This window comes from Oncorhynchus masou, unplaced genomic scaffold, assembly GCF_036934945.1.
Source record: "Oncorhynchus masou masou isolate Uvic2021 unplaced genomic scaffold, UVic_Omas_1.1 unplaced_scaffold_844, whole genome shotgun sequence".
Taxonomy (NCBI): Eukaryota; Metazoa; Chordata; class Actinopteri; order Salmoniformes; family Salmonidae; genus Oncorhynchus; species Oncorhynchus masou.
Window position 1 is genome coordinate 29,055 of NW_027014907.1, and position 18,446 is coordinate 47,500.

Sequence of the window (18,446 nt, forward strand, 5' to 3'; positions counted from 1 at the left end):
TGTGTATCTGTGACTGTGATGTGTAACTGTGACTGTGTTGTGTATCTGTGACTGTGATGTGTATTTGTGACTGTGATGTGTATCTGTGACTGTGATGTGTATCTGTGACTGTGATGTGTATCTGTGACTGTGATGTGTATTTGTGACTGTGATGTGTATCTGTGACTGTGATGTGTATCTGTGACTGTGATGTGTATTTGTGACTGTGATGTGTAACTGTGACTGTGATGTGTATCTGTGACTGTGATGTGTATCTGTGACTGTGATGTGTATCTGTGACTGTGATGTGTATCTGTGACTGTGTTGTGTATCTGTGACTGTGATGTGTATCTGTGACTGTGATGTGTAACTGTGACTGTGATGTGTAACTGTGACTGTGTTGTGTATTTGTGACTGTGATGTGTATTTATGACTGTGATGTGTATCTGTGACTGTGATGTGTAACTGTGACTGTGTTGTGTATTTGTGACTGTGATGTGTATCTGTGACTGTGATGTGTATCTGTGACTGTGATGTGTATCTGTGACTGTGATGTGTATTTGTGACTGTGATGTGTAACTATGACTGTGTTGTGTATCTGTGACTGTGATGTGTGTCTGTCAGATAGCTTGTTGTTCTTCAGTATAATGGTAATGAGGATGCATGTGGGCCTTGTTGTGTGTTAAACCTCTCTGTTGGTGGAAGCTGCCGCAGCATCTCTCTCTCTCTATGTAAAACAATATGGGACCAGCCAGCCAGAGGTGTTGGTCGGGTCGCTCCAGTCTCTGCCAGCCAGAGGTGTTGGTCGGGTCGCTCCAGTCTCTGTCAGCCAGAGATGTTGGTCGGGTCGCTCCAGTCTCTGCCAGCCAGAGATGTTGGTCGGGTCGCTCCAGTCTCTGTCAGCCAGAGATGTTGGACGGGTCGCTCCAGTCTCTGTCAGCCAGAGATGTTGGTCGGGTCGCTCCAGTCTCTGCCAGCCAGAGGTGTTGGTCGGGTCGCTCCAGTCTCTGCCAGCCAGAGGTGTTGGTCGGGTCGCTCCAGTCTCTGCCAGCCAGAGATGTTGGTCGGGTCGCTCCAGTCTCTGTCAGCCAGAGATGTTGGTCGGGTCGCTCCAGTCTCTGCCAGCCAGAGATGTTGGTCGGGTCGCTCCAGTCTCTGCCAGCCAGAGATGTTGGTCGGGTCGCTCCAGTCTCTGCCAGCCAGAGATGTTGGTCGGGTCGCTCCAGTCTCTGTCAGCCAGAGATGTTGGTCCGGTCGCTCCAGTCTCTACCAGCCAGAACATGATGTAATTATTTTGACAGGTGCAAGATCCAAAACTGCCTGCAATTTGTATGTTCAAATCAAATCAAACTTTATTTGTCACATGCGCCGAAAACAACAAGTGTCGCCTTTACAGTGAAACGCTTAGTTACAAGCCCTTAACCAACAGTTAACAGTTCAAGAAGAATTAAGAAAATATTTACCAAACAAACTAAAGTTAAACATTTATTGAAAATGAACACGATAAAATATCAATAACGAGTCTATATACAGGGGGTACCGGTACAGAGTCAATGTGGAGGATATATACAGGGGGTACCTGTACAGAGTCAATGTGGAGGCTATATACAGGGGGTACCGGTACAGAGTCAATGTGGAGGCTATATACAGGGGGTACCGGTACAGAGACAATGTGGAGGCTATATACAGGGGGGTACTGGTACAGAGTCAATGTGGAGGCTATATACAGGGGGTACCCGTACAGAGTCAATGTGGAGGCTATATACAGGGGTACCGGTACAGAGTCAATGTGGAGGATATATACAGGGGGTACCTGTACAGAGTCAATGTGGAGGCTATATACAGGGGGTACCGGTACAGAGTCAATGTGGAGGCTATATACAGGGGGTACCAGTACAGAGTCAATGTGGAGGCTATATACAGGGGGTACTGGTACAGAGTCAATGTGGAGGCTATATACAGGGGGTACCCGTACAGAGTCAATGTGGAGGCTATATACAGGGGGTACCGGTACAGAGTCAATGTGGAGGCTATATACAGGGGGTACCGGTACAGAGTCAATGTGGAGGCTATATACAGGGGGTACCGGTACAGAGTCAATGTGGAGGCTATATACAGGGGGTACTGGTACAGAGTCAGTGTGGAGGCTATATACAGGGGGTACCAGTACAGAGTCAATGTGGAGGCTATATACAGTGGGTACCAGTACAGAGTCAATGTGGAGGCTATATACAGGGGGTACTGGTACAGAGTCAATGTGGAGGCTATATACAGGGGGTACCGGTACAGAGTCAATGTGGAGGCTATATACAGGGGGTACCAGTACAGAGTCAGTGTGGAGGCTAAATACGGGGGGTACCAGTACAGAGTCAGTGTGGAGACAATGTACAGGGGGTACCGGTACAGAGTCAATGTGGAGGCTATATACAGGGGGCACCGGTACAGAGTCAATGTGGAGGCTATATACAGGGGGTACCGGTACAGAGTCAATGTGGAGGTTATATACAGGGGGTACCGGTACAGAGTCAATGTGGAGGCTATATACAGGGGGTACCGGTACAGAGTCAATGTGGAGGCTATATACAGGGTATGTGTAGAGACGGTTGAAATATACTGTAGTTGTTCTGGGTATTCATGTGTGTAGAGACAGTTGAAATATACTGTAGTTGTTCTGGGTATGTTCATGTGTGTAGAGACAGTTGAAACATATTGTAGTTGTTCTGGGTACGTTCATATGTGTAGATATGGTTGAAACATATTGTAGTTGTTCATGTGTGTAGAGACAGTTGAAACATACTGTAGTTGTTCTGGGTATGTTCATGTGTGTAGATATGGTTGAAACATATTGTAGTTGTTCATGTGTGTAGAGACAGTTGAAACATACTGTAGTTGTTCTGGGTATGTTCATGTGTGTAGAGACGGTTGAAATATACTGTAGTTGCTCTGGGAACGTTCATGTGTGTAGAGACGGTTGAAATATACTGTAGTTGCTCTGGGTACGTTCATGTGTGTAGAGATGGTTGAAACATACTGTAGTTGTTCTGGGAACGTTCATGTGTGTAGAGACGGTTGAAACACATTGAGGTTGTTCATGTGTGTAGAGACAGTTGAAACATATTGTAGTTGTTCTGGGTATGTTCATGTGTGTAGAGACAGTTGAAACACATTGTAGTTGTTCTTGTGTGTAGAGACGGTTGAAACACATTGAGGTTGTTCATGTGTGTAGAGACAGTTGAAACATACAGTAGTTGTTCTGGGTACGTTCATGTGTGTAGACGGTTGAAACATATTGTAGTTGTTCAGGGTATGTTCATGTGTGTAGAGACGGTTGAAATATACTGTAGTTGTTCTGGGAACGTTCATGTGTATAGAGACAGTTGAAACATACTGTAGTTGTTCTGGGTACGTTCATGTGTGTAGAGACAGTTGAAACATATTGTAGTTGTTCATGTGTGTAGACGGTTGAAACATATTGTTGTTGTTCTGGGTATGTTCATGTGTGTAGAGACAGTTGAAACATATTGTAGTTGTTCATGTGTGTAGACGGTTGAAACATATTGTTGTTGTTCTGGGTATGTTCATGTGTGTAGAGACAGTTGAAACATACTGTAGTTGTTCTGGGTATGTTCATGTGTGTAGAGACAGTTGAAACATATTGTAGTTGTTCTGGGTATGTTCATGTACTGTAGTTGTTGTGTAGAGACGGGTGTAACATTGATCTAGTTGTTGTTGTCATGTGTTCAGATACATAAAGCTGTAGTTCATCCAGACAACGCTGTTAGAATAGGAGAGGACACTGACACAGACCAACATAAGTGTGTTTGGTCACAGAACAACTCTGTGGTCTCTGTGGTGGGGTAGTTAGTCACTCTTAATACAGAACAACTCTGTGGTTGGGTAGTTAGTCACCCTTAATACCGAACAACTCTGTGGTCTCTGTGGTGGGGTAGTTAGTCACCCTTATTACAGAACAACTCTGTGATGGGGTAGTTAGTCACCCTTATTACAGAACAACTCTGTGGTGGGGTAGTTAGTCACCCTTAATACAAAACAACTCTGTGGTGGGGTAGTTAGTCACCCTTATTACAGAACAACTCTGTGGTCTCTGTGGTAGGGTAGTTAGTCACCCTTATTACAGAACAACTCTGTGGTGGGGTAGTTAGTCACCCTTAATACAGAACAACTCTGTGGTCTCTGTGGTGGGGTAGTTAGTCACCCTTATTACAGAACAACTCTGTGGTGGGGTAGTTAGTCACCCTTATTACAGAACAACTCTGTGATGGGGTAGTTAGTCACCCTTATTACAGAACAACTCTGTGGTGGGGTAGTTAGTCACCCTTAATACCGAACAACTCTGTGGTCTCTGTGGTGGGGTAGTTAGTCACCCTTAATACAGAACAACTCTGTGGTCTCTGTGGTGGCGTAGTTAGTCACCCTTAATACAGAACAACTCTGTGATGGGGTAGTTTGTCACCCTTATTACAGAACAACTCTGTGATGGGGTAGTTAGTCACCCTTAATACCGAACAACTCTGTGGTCTCTGTGGTGGGGTAGTTAGTCACCCTTATTACAGAACAACTCTGTGATGGGGTAGTTAGTCACCCTTAATACAGAACAACTCTGTGGTGGGGTAGTTAGTCACCCTTATTACAGAACAACTCTGTGATGGGGTAGTTAGTCACCCTTATTACAGAACAACTCTGTGGTCTCTGTGGTGGGGTAGTTAGTCACCCTTATTACAGAACAACTCTGTGATGGGGTAGTTTGTCACCCTTATTACAGAACAACTCTGTGGTCTCTGTGTTGGGGTAGTTAGTCACCCTTAATACAGAACAACTCTGTGGTCTCTGTGGTGGCGTAGTTAGTCACCCTTAATACAGAACAACTCTGTGGTCTCTGTGGTGGCGTAGTTAGTCACCCTTAATTCAGAACAACTCTGTGGTCTCTGTGGTGGGGTAGTTAGTCACCCTTATTACAGAACAACTCTGTGGTGGGGTAGTTAGTCACCCTTAATACAGAACAACTCTGTGGTCTCTGTGGTGGGGGTAGTTAGTCACCCTTAATTCAGAACAACTCTGTGGTCTCTGTGGTGGGGTAGTTAGTCACCCTTAATACAGAACAACTCTGTGGTGGGGTAGTTAGTCACCCTTATTACAGAACAACTCTGTGATGGGGTAGTTAGTCACCCTTAATACCGAACAACTCTGTGGTGGGGTAGTTAGTCACCCTTATTACAGAACAACTCTGTGATGGGGTAGTTAGTCACCCTTAATACCGAACAACTCTGTGATGGGGTAGTTAGTCACCCTTAATACCGAACAACTCTGTGGTGGGGTAGTTAGTCACCCTTAATACCGAACAACTCTGTGGTGGGGTAGTTAGTCACCCTTAATACCGAACAACTCTGTGGTGGGGTAGTTAGTCACCCTTAATTCAGAACAACTCTGTGGTCTCTGTGGTGGGGTAGTTAGTCACCCTTAATACAGAACAACTCTGTGGTGGGGTAGTTAGTCACCCTTATTACAGAACAACTCTGTGGTCACTGTGGTGGGGTAGTTAGTCACCCTTAATACAGAACAACTCTGTGATGGGGTAGTTTGTCACCCTTATTACAGAACAACTCTGTGGTCACTGTGGTGGGGTAGTTAGTCACCCTTAATACAGAACAACTCTGTGGTGGGGTAGTTAGTCACCCTTATTACAGAACAACTCTGTGGTCTCTGTGGTGGGGTAGTTAGTCACCCTTATTACAGAACAACTCTGTGGTCTCTGTGGTGGGGTAGTTAGTCACCCTTATTACAGAACAACTCTGTGGTGGGGTAGTTAGTACCCTTAATACAGAACAACTCTGTGGTCTCTGTGGTGGGGTAGTTAGTCACCCTTAATACAGAACAACTCTGTGGTGGGGTAGTTAGTACCCTTAATACAGAACAACTCTGTGGTCTCTGTGGTGGGGTAGTTAGTCACCCTTAATACAGAACAACTCTGTGGTGGGGTAGTTAGTCGCCCTTAATACAGAACAACTCTGTGATGGGGTAGTTAGTCACCCTTATTACAGAACAACCCTGTGGTCTCTGTGGTGGGGTAGTTAGTCACCCTTAATACAGAACAACTCTGTGGTGGGGTAGTTAGTCGCCCTTAATACAGAACAACTCTGTGATGGGGTAGTTAGTCACCCTTATTACAGAACAACTCTGTGGTGGGGTAGTTAGTCACCCTTAATACAGAACAACTCTGTGGTGGGGTAATTAGTCACCCTTATAACGTTGTTACGTTATAGCCTTATTCTAAAATGTATTAAATTAAAAATAATCCTCAGCCATATAAACACAATATCCCATAATGACAAAGCAAAAACAGGTTTTTAGAAACAGAAATACCTTATTTACAGAAGTATTCAGACCCTTTGCTACGAGACTCAAAATTGAGCTCAGGTGCATCCTGTTTCCATTGATCATCCATGAGATGTTTCTACAACTTGATTGGAGTCCACCTGTGGTACATTCAATTGATTTGGACACAATTTGGAAAGGCAATTTGTCTATATAAGGTCCCACAGTTGACAGTGCTTGACAGAGCAAGAACCAAGCCATGAGGTAGAACCCTTTTGGGTTCCAGGTAGAACCCTCTGTAGAAAGAGTCATACCCTTTTGGGTTCCATGTAGAACTCTTTCTACAGAGGGTTCTGCCTGGAACCCAAAAGGGTTCTACCAGGAACCCAAAAGGGTTCTCATACGGGGACAGACAAAGACCCCTTTTTTCCTCAGAGTGTAGAACAGGGTTATGGCTTTGAGAATAAGTCAAAATGGGATTAAGTTTTGTATTCATAGTTCAACTATAATGACCAGCAAGACACACCTCTCTCTCTTCTCACCTCACCAAGAGAAGCATGCTGGTGCCTGGGACGTTTAGGTTGTGACAGACACAACACGCCGCTCTCTCTTCTCACCTCACCAAGAGAAGCATGCTGGTGCCTGGGACATTTAGGTTGTGACAGACACAACACGCCGCTCTCTCTTCTCACCTCACCAAGAGAAGCATGCTGGTGCCTGGGACATTTAGGTTGTGACAGACACAACACACCGCTCTCTCTTCTCACCTCACCAAGAGAAGCATGCTGGTGCCTGGGACATTTAGGTTGTGACAGACACAACACACCGCTCTCTCTTCTCACCTCACCAAGAGAAGCATGCTGGTACCTGGGACATTTAGGTTGTGACAAATGATGTTCTCTTCCCCTCTGCTGTCAGTGTAATATGCTTGTATCTGTGTCTGTAGTTTAGATGTGTTTTTTAGTTGGTACAGTACAGTACAGCAGTATTAAATGCTGTCAGGGTAATATGCTTGTATCTGTGTCTGTAGTTTAGATGTGTCGATTTAGTTGGTACAGTACAGCAGTGTTAAATGCTGTCAGGGTAATATGCTTGTATTTGTGTCTGTAGTTTAGATGTGTCGTTTTAGTTGGTACAGTACAGTACAGCAGTATTAAATGCTGTCAGGGTAATATGCTTGTATTTGTGTCTGTAGTTTAGATGTGTCGTTTTAGTTAGTACAGTACAGTACAGCAGTATTAAATGCTGTCAGGGTAATATGCTTGTATCTGTGTCTGTAGTTTAGATGTGTTTTTTAGTTGGTACAGTACAGTACAGCAGTGTTAAATGCTGTCAGGGTAATATGCTTGTATCTGTGTCTGTAGTTTAGATGTGACGTTTTAGTTGGTACAGTACAGCAGTGTTAAATGCTGTCAGGGTAATATGCTTGTATCTGTGTCTGTAGTTTAGATGTGTCGTTTTAGTTGGTACAGTACAGTACAGCAGTATTAAATGCTGTCAGGGTAATATGCTTGTATCTGTGTCTGTAGTTTAGATGTGTCGTTTTAGTTGGTACAGTACAGTACAGCAGTATTAAATGCTGTCAGGGTAATATGCTTGTATTTGTGTCTGTAGTTTAGATGTGTCGTTTTAGTTGGTACAGTACAGCAGTATTAAATGTTTGCATAGCTGGCAGTATGAATAAATATAAAATGAGGAACCTTCGTCCTACGACAGGATCCCAGGGAGACATGCTCATTAAACAAATGCTGTATCAGCTAGCCTGACACACACACACACATCTCTCTCTCTACTGCACCTGCTGTCTCAACCTCTGAATGCTCGGATATGAAAAACCAACTGACAACTGTTAGACTAGCTAACAGAGTGTTCAGAGATTTTAGACTATCTAACAGTGTGTTCAGAGATTTTAGACTAGCTAGCAGTGTGATCAGAGATTTTAGACTAGCTAACAGAGTGTTCAGAGATTTTAGACTATCTAACAGTGTGTTCAGAGATTTTAGACTAGCTAGCAGTGTGATCAGAGATTTTAGACTAGCTAGCAGTATGATCAGAGATTTTAGACTAGCTAGCAGTCTGATCAGTGGTTTTAGACTAGCTAGCAGTGTGATCAGAGGTTTTAGACTAGCTAGCAGTATGATCTGCGGTTTTAGACTAGCTAGCAGTGTGATCAGAGGTTATAGACTAGCTAGCAGTGTGTTCAGAGCTGGTAAACTACCTAGCAGTGTGATCAGAGGTTTTAGACTAGCTAGCAGTGTGATCAGAGGTTTTAGACTAGCTAGCAGTATGATCTGCAGTTTTAGACTAGCTAACAGTGTGCTCAGAGGTTTTAGACTAGCTAGCAGTGTGATCTGAGGTTTTAGACTAGCTAGCAGTGTGTTCAGAGGTTTTAGACTAGCTAGCAGTGTGTTCAGAGGTTTTAGACTAGCTAGCAGTGCTAGCAGCTAGCAGTGTGATCAGAGGTCTTAGACTAGCTAGCAGGTGTTAGACTAGGTATCTGTGTGATCAGAGGTTTTAGACTAGCTAGCAGTGTGATCAGGGGTTTTAGACTAGCTAGCAGTGTGATCCGAGGTTTTAGACTAGCTAGCAGTGTGATCAGAGATTTTAACTAGCTAGCAGTGTGATGAGTGGTTTTAGACTAGCTAGCAGTGTGATCCGAGGTTTTAGACTAGCTAGCAGTGCTAGCAGCTAGCAGTGTGATCAGAGGTCTTAGACTAGCGAGCAGGTGTAAGACTAGGTATCAGGTGATAGACTAGTTTTTTTTGTTCACCTTTATTTAACCAGGTAGGCTAGTTCTCATTTACAACTGCGACTAGACTAGGTATCAGGTGGTAGACTAGGTATCAGGTGTTAGACTAGGTATCAGGTGATAGACTAGGTATAAGGTGTTAGACTAGGTATCAGGTGATAGACTAGGTATCAGGTGATAGACTAGGTATCAGGTGTTAGACTAGGTATCAGGTGATAGACTAGGTATCAGGTGTTAGACTAGGTATCTGTGTGATCAGAGGTGATAGACTATGTATCAGGTGATAGACTAGGTATAAGGTGTTAGACTAGGTATCAGGTGATAGACGAGGTATCAGATGTTAGACTAGGTATCAGGTGATATTCTAGGTATCAGATGTTAGACTAGGTATCAGGTGATATTCTAGGTATCAGGTGATAGACTAGGTATCAGATGTTAGACTAGGTATCAGGTGATAGACTAGGTATCAGGTGTTAGACTAGTTATCAGGAGTTAGACTAGGTATCAGGTGTTAGACTAGGTATCAGGTGATAGACTAGGTATCAGGTGATAGACTAGGTATCAGGTGTTAGACTAGGTATCTGTGTGATCAGAGGTGTTAGACTATGTATCAGGTGATAGACTAGGTATAAGGTGTTAGACTAGGTATCAGGTGTTAGACGAGGTATCAGATGTTAGACTAGGTATCAGGTGATATTCTAGGTATCAGATGTTAGACTAGGTATCAGGTGATAGACTAGGTATCAGGTGTTAGACTAGTTATCAGGTGTTAGACTAGGTATCAGGTGATAGACTAGGTATCAGGTGATAGACTAGGTATCAGGTGATAGACTAGGTATCAGGTGATAGACTAGGTATCAGGTGATAGACTAGTTATCAGGTGATAGACTAGGTATCAGGTGTTAGACTAGTTATCAGGTGTTAGACTAGGTATCAGGTGTTAGACTAGGTATCAGGTGATAGACTAGGTATCAGGTGTTAGACTAGGTATCAGGTGATAGACTAGGTATCAGGTGTTAGACTAGTTATCAGGTGTTAGACTAGTTATCAGGTGTTAGACTAGGTATCAGATGTTAGACTAGGTATCAGGTGTTAGACTAGTTATCAGGTGTTAGACTAGGTATCAGGTGATAGACTAGGTATCAGGTGTTAGACTAGGTATCAGGTGTTAGACTAGGTATCAGGTGTTAGACTAGGTATCTGTGTGATCAGAGGTGTTAGACTAGGTATCAGGTGTTAGACTAGTTATCAGGTGATAGACTAGGTATCAGGTGTTAGACTAGGTATCAGGTGTTAGACTAGGTATCAAGTGTTAGACTAGGTATCAGGTGTTAGACTAGGTATCAGGTGTTAGACTAGGTATCAGGTGTTAGACTAGGTATCTGTGTGATCAGAGGTGTTAGACTATGTATCAGGTGATAGACTAGGTATAAGGTGTTAGACTAGGTATCAGGTGTTGACTAGGTATCAGGTGATAGACTAGGTATCAGGTGATAGACTAGGTATCAGGTGGTAGACTAGGTATCAGGTGATAGACTCGGTATCAGGTGTTAGACTAGGTATCAGGTGATAGACTAGGTATCAGGTGTTAGACTAGGTATCAGGTGATAGACTAGGTATCAGGTGTTAGACTAGGTATCAGGTGATATTCTAGGTATCAGGTGATAGACTAGGTATCAGGTGGTAGACTAGGTATCAGGTGATATTCTAGGTATCAGATGTTAGACTAGGTATCAGGTGATATTCTAGGTATCAGGTGATAGACTAGGTATCAGGTGGTAGACTAGGTATCAGGTGATAGACTAGGTATCAGGTGTTAGACTAGGTATCAGGTGATAGACTAGGTATCAGGTGTTAGACTAGGTATCAGGTGATATTCTAGGTATCAGGTGATAGACTAGGTATCAGGTGGTAGACTAGGTATCAGGTGATATTCTAGGTATCAGATGTTAGACTAGGTATCAGGTGATATTCTAGGTATCAGGTGATAGACTAGGTATCAGGTGGTAGACTAGGTATCAGGTGTTAGACTAGGTATCAGGTGGTAGACTAGGTATCAGGTGATAGACTAGGTATCAGGTGTTAGACTAGGTATCAGGTGTTAGACTAGGTATCAGGTGATAGACTAGGTATCAGGTGATAGACTAGGTATCAGGTGTTAGACTAGGTATCAGGTGTTAGACTAGTTATCAGGTGTTAGACTAGGTATCAGATGTTAGACTAGGTATCAGGTGTTAGACTAGTTATCAGGTGTTAGACTAGGTATCAGGTGATAGACTAGGTATCAGGTGTTAGACTAGGTATCAGGTGTTAGACTAGGTATCAGGTGTTAGACTAGGTATCTGTGTGATCAGAGGTGTTAGACTAGGTATCAGGTGTTAGACTAGTTATCAGGTGATAGACTAGGTATCAGGTGTTAGACTAGGTATCAGGTGTTAGACTAGGTATCAAGTGTTAGACTAGGTATCAGGTGTTAGACTAGGTATCAGGTGTTAGACTAGGTATCAAGTGTTAGACTAGGTATCAGGTGTTAGACTAGTTATCAGGTGTTAGACTAGGTATCAGGTGATAGACTAGGTATCAGGTGATAGACTAGGTATCAGGTGTTAGACTAGGTATCAGGTGTTAGACTAGGTATCAGGTAATAGACTAGGTATCAGGTGTTAGACTAGGTATCAGGTGTTAGACTAGGTATCAGGTGATAGACTAGGAATCAGGTGTTAGACTAGGTATCAGGTGTTAGACTAGGTATCAGAAGTTAGACTAGGTATCAGGTGTTAGACTAGGTATCAGGTGTTAGACTAGGTATCAGGTGATAGACTAGGTATCAGGTGTTAGACTAGGTATCAGGTGTTAGACTAGGTATCAGAAGTTAGACTAGGTATCAGGTGTTAGACTAGGTATCAGGTGTTAGACTAGGTATCAGGTGTTAGACTAGGTATCAGGTGATATTCTAGGTATCAGGTGTTAGACTAGGTATCAGGTGTTAGACTATGTATCAGGTGTTAGACTAGGTATCAGGTGTTAGACTAGGTATCAGGTGTTAGACTATGTATCAGGTGTTAGACTAGGTATCAGAAGTTAGACTAGGTATCAGGTGTTAGACTATGTATCAGGTGTTAGACTAGGTATCAGGTGTTAGACTAGGTATCAGGTGTTAGACTAGGTATCAGGTGTTAGACTAGGTATCAGAAGTTAGACTAGGTATCTGTGTGATCAGAGGTGTTAGACTAGGTATCAGGTGATAGACTAGGTATCAGGTGTTAGACTAGGTATCAGGTGTTAGACTAGGTATCAGGTGTTAGACTAGGTATCAGGTGTTAGACTAGGTATCAGGTGTTAGACTAGGTATCAGAAGTTAGACTAGGTATCAGGTGTTAGACTAGGTATCAGGTGTTAGACTAGGTATCAGGTGTTAGACTAGGTATCAGGTGATATTCTAGGTATCAGGTGTTAGACTAGGTATCAGGTGATAGACTAGGTATCGGGTGATAGACTAGGTATCAGGTGATATTCTAGGTATCAGGTGATAGACTAGGTATCAGGTGATAGACTAGGTATCAGGTGTTAGACTAGGTATCAGGTGTTAGACTAGTTATCAGGTGTTAGACTAGGTATCAGATGTTAGACTAGGTATCAGGTGTTAGACTAGTTATCAGGTGTTAGACTAGGTATCAGGTGATAGACTAGGTATCAGGTGTTAGACTAGGTATCAGGTGTTAGACTAGGTATCAGGTGTTAGACTAGGTATCTGTGTGATCAGAGGTGTTAGACTAGGTATCAGGTGTTAGACTAGTTATCAGGTGATAGACTAGGTATCAGGTGTTAGACTAGGTATCAGGTGTTAGACTAGGTATCAGGTGTTAGACTAGGTATCAGGTGTTAGACTAGGTATCAGGTGTTAGACTAGGTATCAAGTGTTAGACTAGGTATCAGGTGTTAGACTAGTTATCAGGTGTTAGACTAGGTATCAGGTGTGATAGACTAGGTATCAGGTGATAGACTAGGTATCAGGTGTTAGACTAGGTATCAGGTGTTAGACTAGGTATCAGGTAATAGACTAGGTATCAGGTGTTAGACTAGGTATCAGGTGTTAGACTAGGTATCAGGTGATAGACTAGGAATCAGGTGTTAGACTAGGTATCAGGTGTTAGACTAGGTATCAGAAGTTAGACTAGGTATCAGGTGTTAGACTAGGTATCAGGTGTTAGACTAGGTATCAGGTGATAGACTAGGTATCAGGTGTTAGACTAGGTATCAGGTGTTAGACTAGGTATCAGAAGTTAGACTAGGTATCAGGTGTTAGACTAGGTATCAGGTGTTAGACTAGGTATCAGGTGTTAGACTAGGTATCAGGTGATATTCTAGGTATCAGGTGTTAGACTAGGTATCAGGTGTTAGACTAGTATCAGGTGTTAGACTAGGTATCAGGTGTTAGACTAGGTATCAGGTGTTAGACTAGGTATCAGGTGTTAGACTATGTATCAGGTGTTAGACTAGGTATCAGAAGTTAGACTAGGTATCAGGTGTTAGACTATGTATCAGGTGTTAGACTAGGTATCAGGTGTTAGACTAGGTATCAGGTGTTAGACTAGGTATCAGGTGTTAGACTAGGTATCAGAAGTTAGACTAGGTATCTGTGTGATCAGAGGTGTTAGACTAGGTATCAGGTGATAGACTAGGTATCAGGTGTTAGACTAGGTATCAGGTGTTAGACTAGGTATCAGGTGTTAGACTAGGTATCAGGTGTTAGACTAGGTATCAGGTGTTAGACTAGGTATCAGAAGTTAGACTAGGTATCAGGTGTTAGACTAGGTATCAGGTGTTAGACTAGGTATCAGGTGTTAGACTAGGTATCAGGTGATATTCTAGGTATCAGGTGTTAGACTAGGTATCAGGTGATAGACTAGGTATCGGGTGATAGACTAGGTATCAGGTGATATTCTAGGTATCAGGTGTTAGACTAGGTATCAGGTGTTAGACTAGGTATCAGGTGTTAGACTAGGCATCAGGTGATAGACTAGGTATCAGGTGTTAGACTAGGTATCAGGTGTTAGACTAGGTATCAGGTGTTAGACTAGGTATCAGGTGTTAGACTAGGTATCAGGTGATAGACTAGGTATCAGATGTTAGACTAGGTATCAGGTGATAGACTAGGTATCAGGTGATAGACTAGGTATCAGGTGATATTCTAGGTATCAGGTGTTAGACTAGGTATCAGGTGTTAGACTAGGAATCAGGTGATAGACTAGGTATCAGGTGTTAGACTAGGTATCAGGTGTTAGACTAGGTATCAGGTGTTAGACTAGGTATCAGGTGTTAGACTAGGTATCAGGTGTTAGACTAGGTATCAGGTGTTAGACTAGGTATCAGGTGATAGACTAGGTATCAGGTGATAGACTAGGTATCAGGTGTTAGACTAGGTATCAGGTGATATTCTAGGTATCAGGTGTTAGACTAGGTATCAGGTGTTAGACTAGGTATCAGGTGATAGACTAGGTATCAGGTGATAGACTAGGTATCAGGTGATAGACTAGGTATCTGTGTGATCAGAGGTGTTAGACTAGGTATCAGGTGTTAGACTAGGTATCAGGTGATAGACTAGGTATCAGGTGTTAGACTAGGTATCAGGTGTTAGACTAGGTATCAGGTGATAGACTAGGTATCAGGTGATAGACTAGGTATCAGGTGATAGACTAGGTATCAGGTGTTAGACTAGGTATCTGTGTGATCAGAGGTGTTAGACTAGGTATCAGGTGTTAGACTAGGTATCAGGTGTTAGACTAGGTATCTGTGTGATCAGAGGTGTTAGACTAGGTATCAGGTGTTAGACTAGGTATCAGGTGATAGACTAGGTATCAGGTGATAGACTAGGTATCAGGTGATAGACTAGGTATCAGGTGTTAGACTAGGTATCTGTGTGATCAGAGGTGTTAGACTAGGTATCAGGTGTTAGACTAGGTATCAGGTGTTAGACTAGGTATCAGGTGATAGACTAGGTATCAGGTGATAGACTAGGTATCAGGTGTTAGACTAGGTATCAGGTGATAGACTAGGTATCTGTGTGATCAGAGGTGTTAGACTAGGTATCAGGTGTTAGACTAGGTATCAGGTGTTAGACTAGGTATCAGGTGATAGACTAGGTATCAGGTGATAGAGGTGTTAGACTAGGTATCAGGTGTTAGACTAGTTATCAGGTGATAGACTAGGTATCAGGTGATAGACTAGGTATCAGGTGTTAGACTAGGTATCAGGTGTTAGACTAGGTATCAGGTGTTAGACTAGGTATCAGGTGATAGACTAGGTATCAGGTGGTAGACTAGGTATCAGGTGTTAGACTAGGTATCAGGTGTTAGACTAGGTATCTGTGTGATCAGAGGTGTTAGACTAGGTATCAGGTGTTAGACTAGTTATCAGGTGATAGACTAGGTATCAGGTGTTAGACTAGTTATCAGGTGTTAGACTAGGTATCAGGTGTTAGACTAGGTATCAAGTGTTAGACTAGGTATCAGGTGTTAGACTAGGTATCAGGTGTTAGACTAGGTATCAAGTGTTAGACTAGGTATCAGGTGTTAGACTAGTTATCAGGTGTTAGACTAGGTATCAGGTGATAGACTAGGTATCAGGTGATAGACTAGGTATCAGGTGTTAGACTAGGTATCAGGTGTTAGACTAGGTATCAGGTGATAGACTAGGTATCAGGTGATAGACTAGGTATCAGGTGTTAGACTAGGTATCAGGTGATAGACTAGGTATCAGGTGTTAGACTAGGTATCAGGTGATAGACTAGGTATCAGGTGTTAGACTAGGAATCAGGTGTTAGACTAGGTATCAGGTGATAGACTAGGTATCAGGTGATAGACTAGGTATCAGGTGTTAGACTAGGTATCTGTGTGATCAGAGGTGTTAGACTAGGTATCAGGTGTTAGACTAGGTATCAGGTGATAGACTAGGTATCAGGTGTTAGACTAGGTATCAGGTGATAGACTAGGTATCAGGTGTTAGACTAGGTATCAGGTGTTAGACTAGGTATCAGGTGTTAGACTAGGTATCAGGTAATAGACTAGGTATCAGGTGTTAGACTAGGTATCAGGTGTTAGACTAGGTATCAGGTAATAGACTAGGTATCAGGTGTTAGACTAGGTATCAGGTGTTAGACTAGGTATCAGGTAATAGACTAGGTATCAGGTGATAGACTAGGTATCAGGTGTTAGACTAGGTATCAGGTAATAGACTAGGTATCAGGTGTTAGACTAGGTATCAGGTGTTAGACTAGGTATCAGGTGTTAGACTAGGTATCAGGTGATAGACTAGGAATCAGGTGTTAGACTAGGTATCTGTGTGATCAGAGGTGTTAGACTAGGTATCAGGTGATAGACTAGGTATCAGGTGTTAGACTAGGTATCAGGTGTTAGACTAGGTATCAGGTGATAGACTAGGTATCAGGTGTTAGACTAGGTATCAGGTGATAGACTAGGTATCAGGTGTTAGACTAGGTATCAGGTGTTAGACTAGGTATCAGGTGTTAGACTAGGTATCAGGTGATAGACTAGGTATCAGGTGTTAGACTAGGTATCAGGTGATAGACTAGGTATCAGGTGTTAGACTAGGTATCAGGTGATAGACTAGGTATCAGGTGTTAGACTAGGAATCAGGTGTTAGACTAGGTATCAGATGTTAGACTAGGTATCAGGTGATAGACTAGGTATCAGGTGATAGACTAGGTATCTGTGTGATCAGAGGTGTTAGACAAGGTATCAGCTGTTAGACTAGGTATGTGTGTAATCATAGGTGTCAGACTATGTATCCAGGGTTCTGTGTCCCAAATGGCACCATATTCCATATATAGTGCACTACTTTAGACCAGGACCCTATTCCCTGTAGCACTACTATCTCCATAGGGCTCTGGCCAAAAGTCTCACACAAGATAAGGTGCCAATTCCCAATATTGTCCTCAAACCATCTTATCATTTTATTTATGTACTCAACTAGGTAAGTCAGTTCAGAACAAATTCTTATTCACAATGACCGCCTATCGGGGAACAGTGGGTTAAACTGCCTTGTTCAGGGGCAGAATGACAGATGGAATGTCAGCTCTGAGATTCGATCTAGCAACCTTTCCGTTATTGGCCCAACGCTCTAACCACTCGGCTACCTGCTGCCCCAGTTCACAATGGTCTCATTCATCCCCCCCTCCTCTCCCCTGTCACTATTCCCCAGGTCGTTGCTGTAGAAGAGAACGTGTTCTCAGTCAACTGACCTGGTAAAGTGAGGGTTAAATCAATAAAGATACAGTCATTAGTGTGCAGCTCACATCCCTCCTCTCCCCTCCTTTATTGCTCTCTGTATTCCTCCTCTCCTCCTCCTTTGTTGCTCTCTGTATCCCTCCTCTCTGTATCTCTAATCTCTGTATCCCTCCTCTCTGTATCCCTCCTCTCTGTATCCCTCCTCTCCCCCTCCTTTATTGCTCTCTGTATCCCTCCTCTCTGTATCTCTAATCTCTGTATCCCTCCTCTCTGTATCCCTCCTCTCTGTATCTCTAATCTCTGTATCCCTCCTCTCTGTATCCCTCCTCTCCTCCTCCTTTATTGCTCTCTGTATCCCTCCTCTCTGTATCTCTAATCTCTGTATCCCTCCTCTCTGTATCCCTCCTCTCTGTATCCCTCCTCTCCCCCTCCTTTATTGCTCTCTGTATTCCTCCTCTCTGTATCCCTCCTCTCTGTATCCCTCCTCTCCCCCTCCTTTATTGCTCTCTGTATTCCTCCTCTCTGTATCCCTCCTCTCCCCCTCCTTTATTGCTCTCTGTATTCCTCCCCTCTGTATCCCTCCTCTCTGTATTCCTCCTCTCTGTATCCCTCCTCTCTGTATTCCTCCTTTCTGTATCCCTCCTCTCTGTATCCCTCCTCTCCTCCTCCTTTATTGCTCTCTGTATTCCTCCTCTCTGTATCCCTCCTCTCTGTATTCATCCTCTCTGTATCCCTCCTCTCTGTATCCCTCCTCTCTGTATCCCTCCTCTCTGTATCCCTCCTCTCCCCCTCCTTTATTGATCTCTGTATTCCTCCTTTCTGTATCCCTCCTCTCTGTATCCCTCCTCTCCCCCTCCTTTATTGCTCTCTGTATTCCTCCTCTCTGTATCCCTCCTCTCCCCCTCCTTTATTGCTCTCTGTATCCCTCCTCTCCTCTTCCTTTATTGCTCTCTGTATCCCTCCTCTCCTCTTCCTTTATTGCTCTCTGTATTCCTCCTCTCTGTATCCCTCCTCTCCTCCTCCTTTATTGCTATCTGTATTCCTCCTCTCTGTATCCCTCCTCTCTGTATCCCTCCTCTCCTCCTCCTTTATTGCTCTCTGTATCCCTCCTCTCCTCTTCCTTTATTGCTCTCTGTATC

General features: G+C 43.3%; 1 protein-coding gene across 1 annotated transcript in view; it reads left to right on the forward strand.

Moving 5' to 3' along the window:
- LOC135537808 (janus kinase and microtubule-interacting protein 3-like) overlaps positions 1-18,446 on the forward strand; it is a 129,501-nt gene that overhangs the window by 1,058 nt on the left and 109,997 nt on the right. The gene's annotated exons all lie outside the window — the stretch shown is intronic.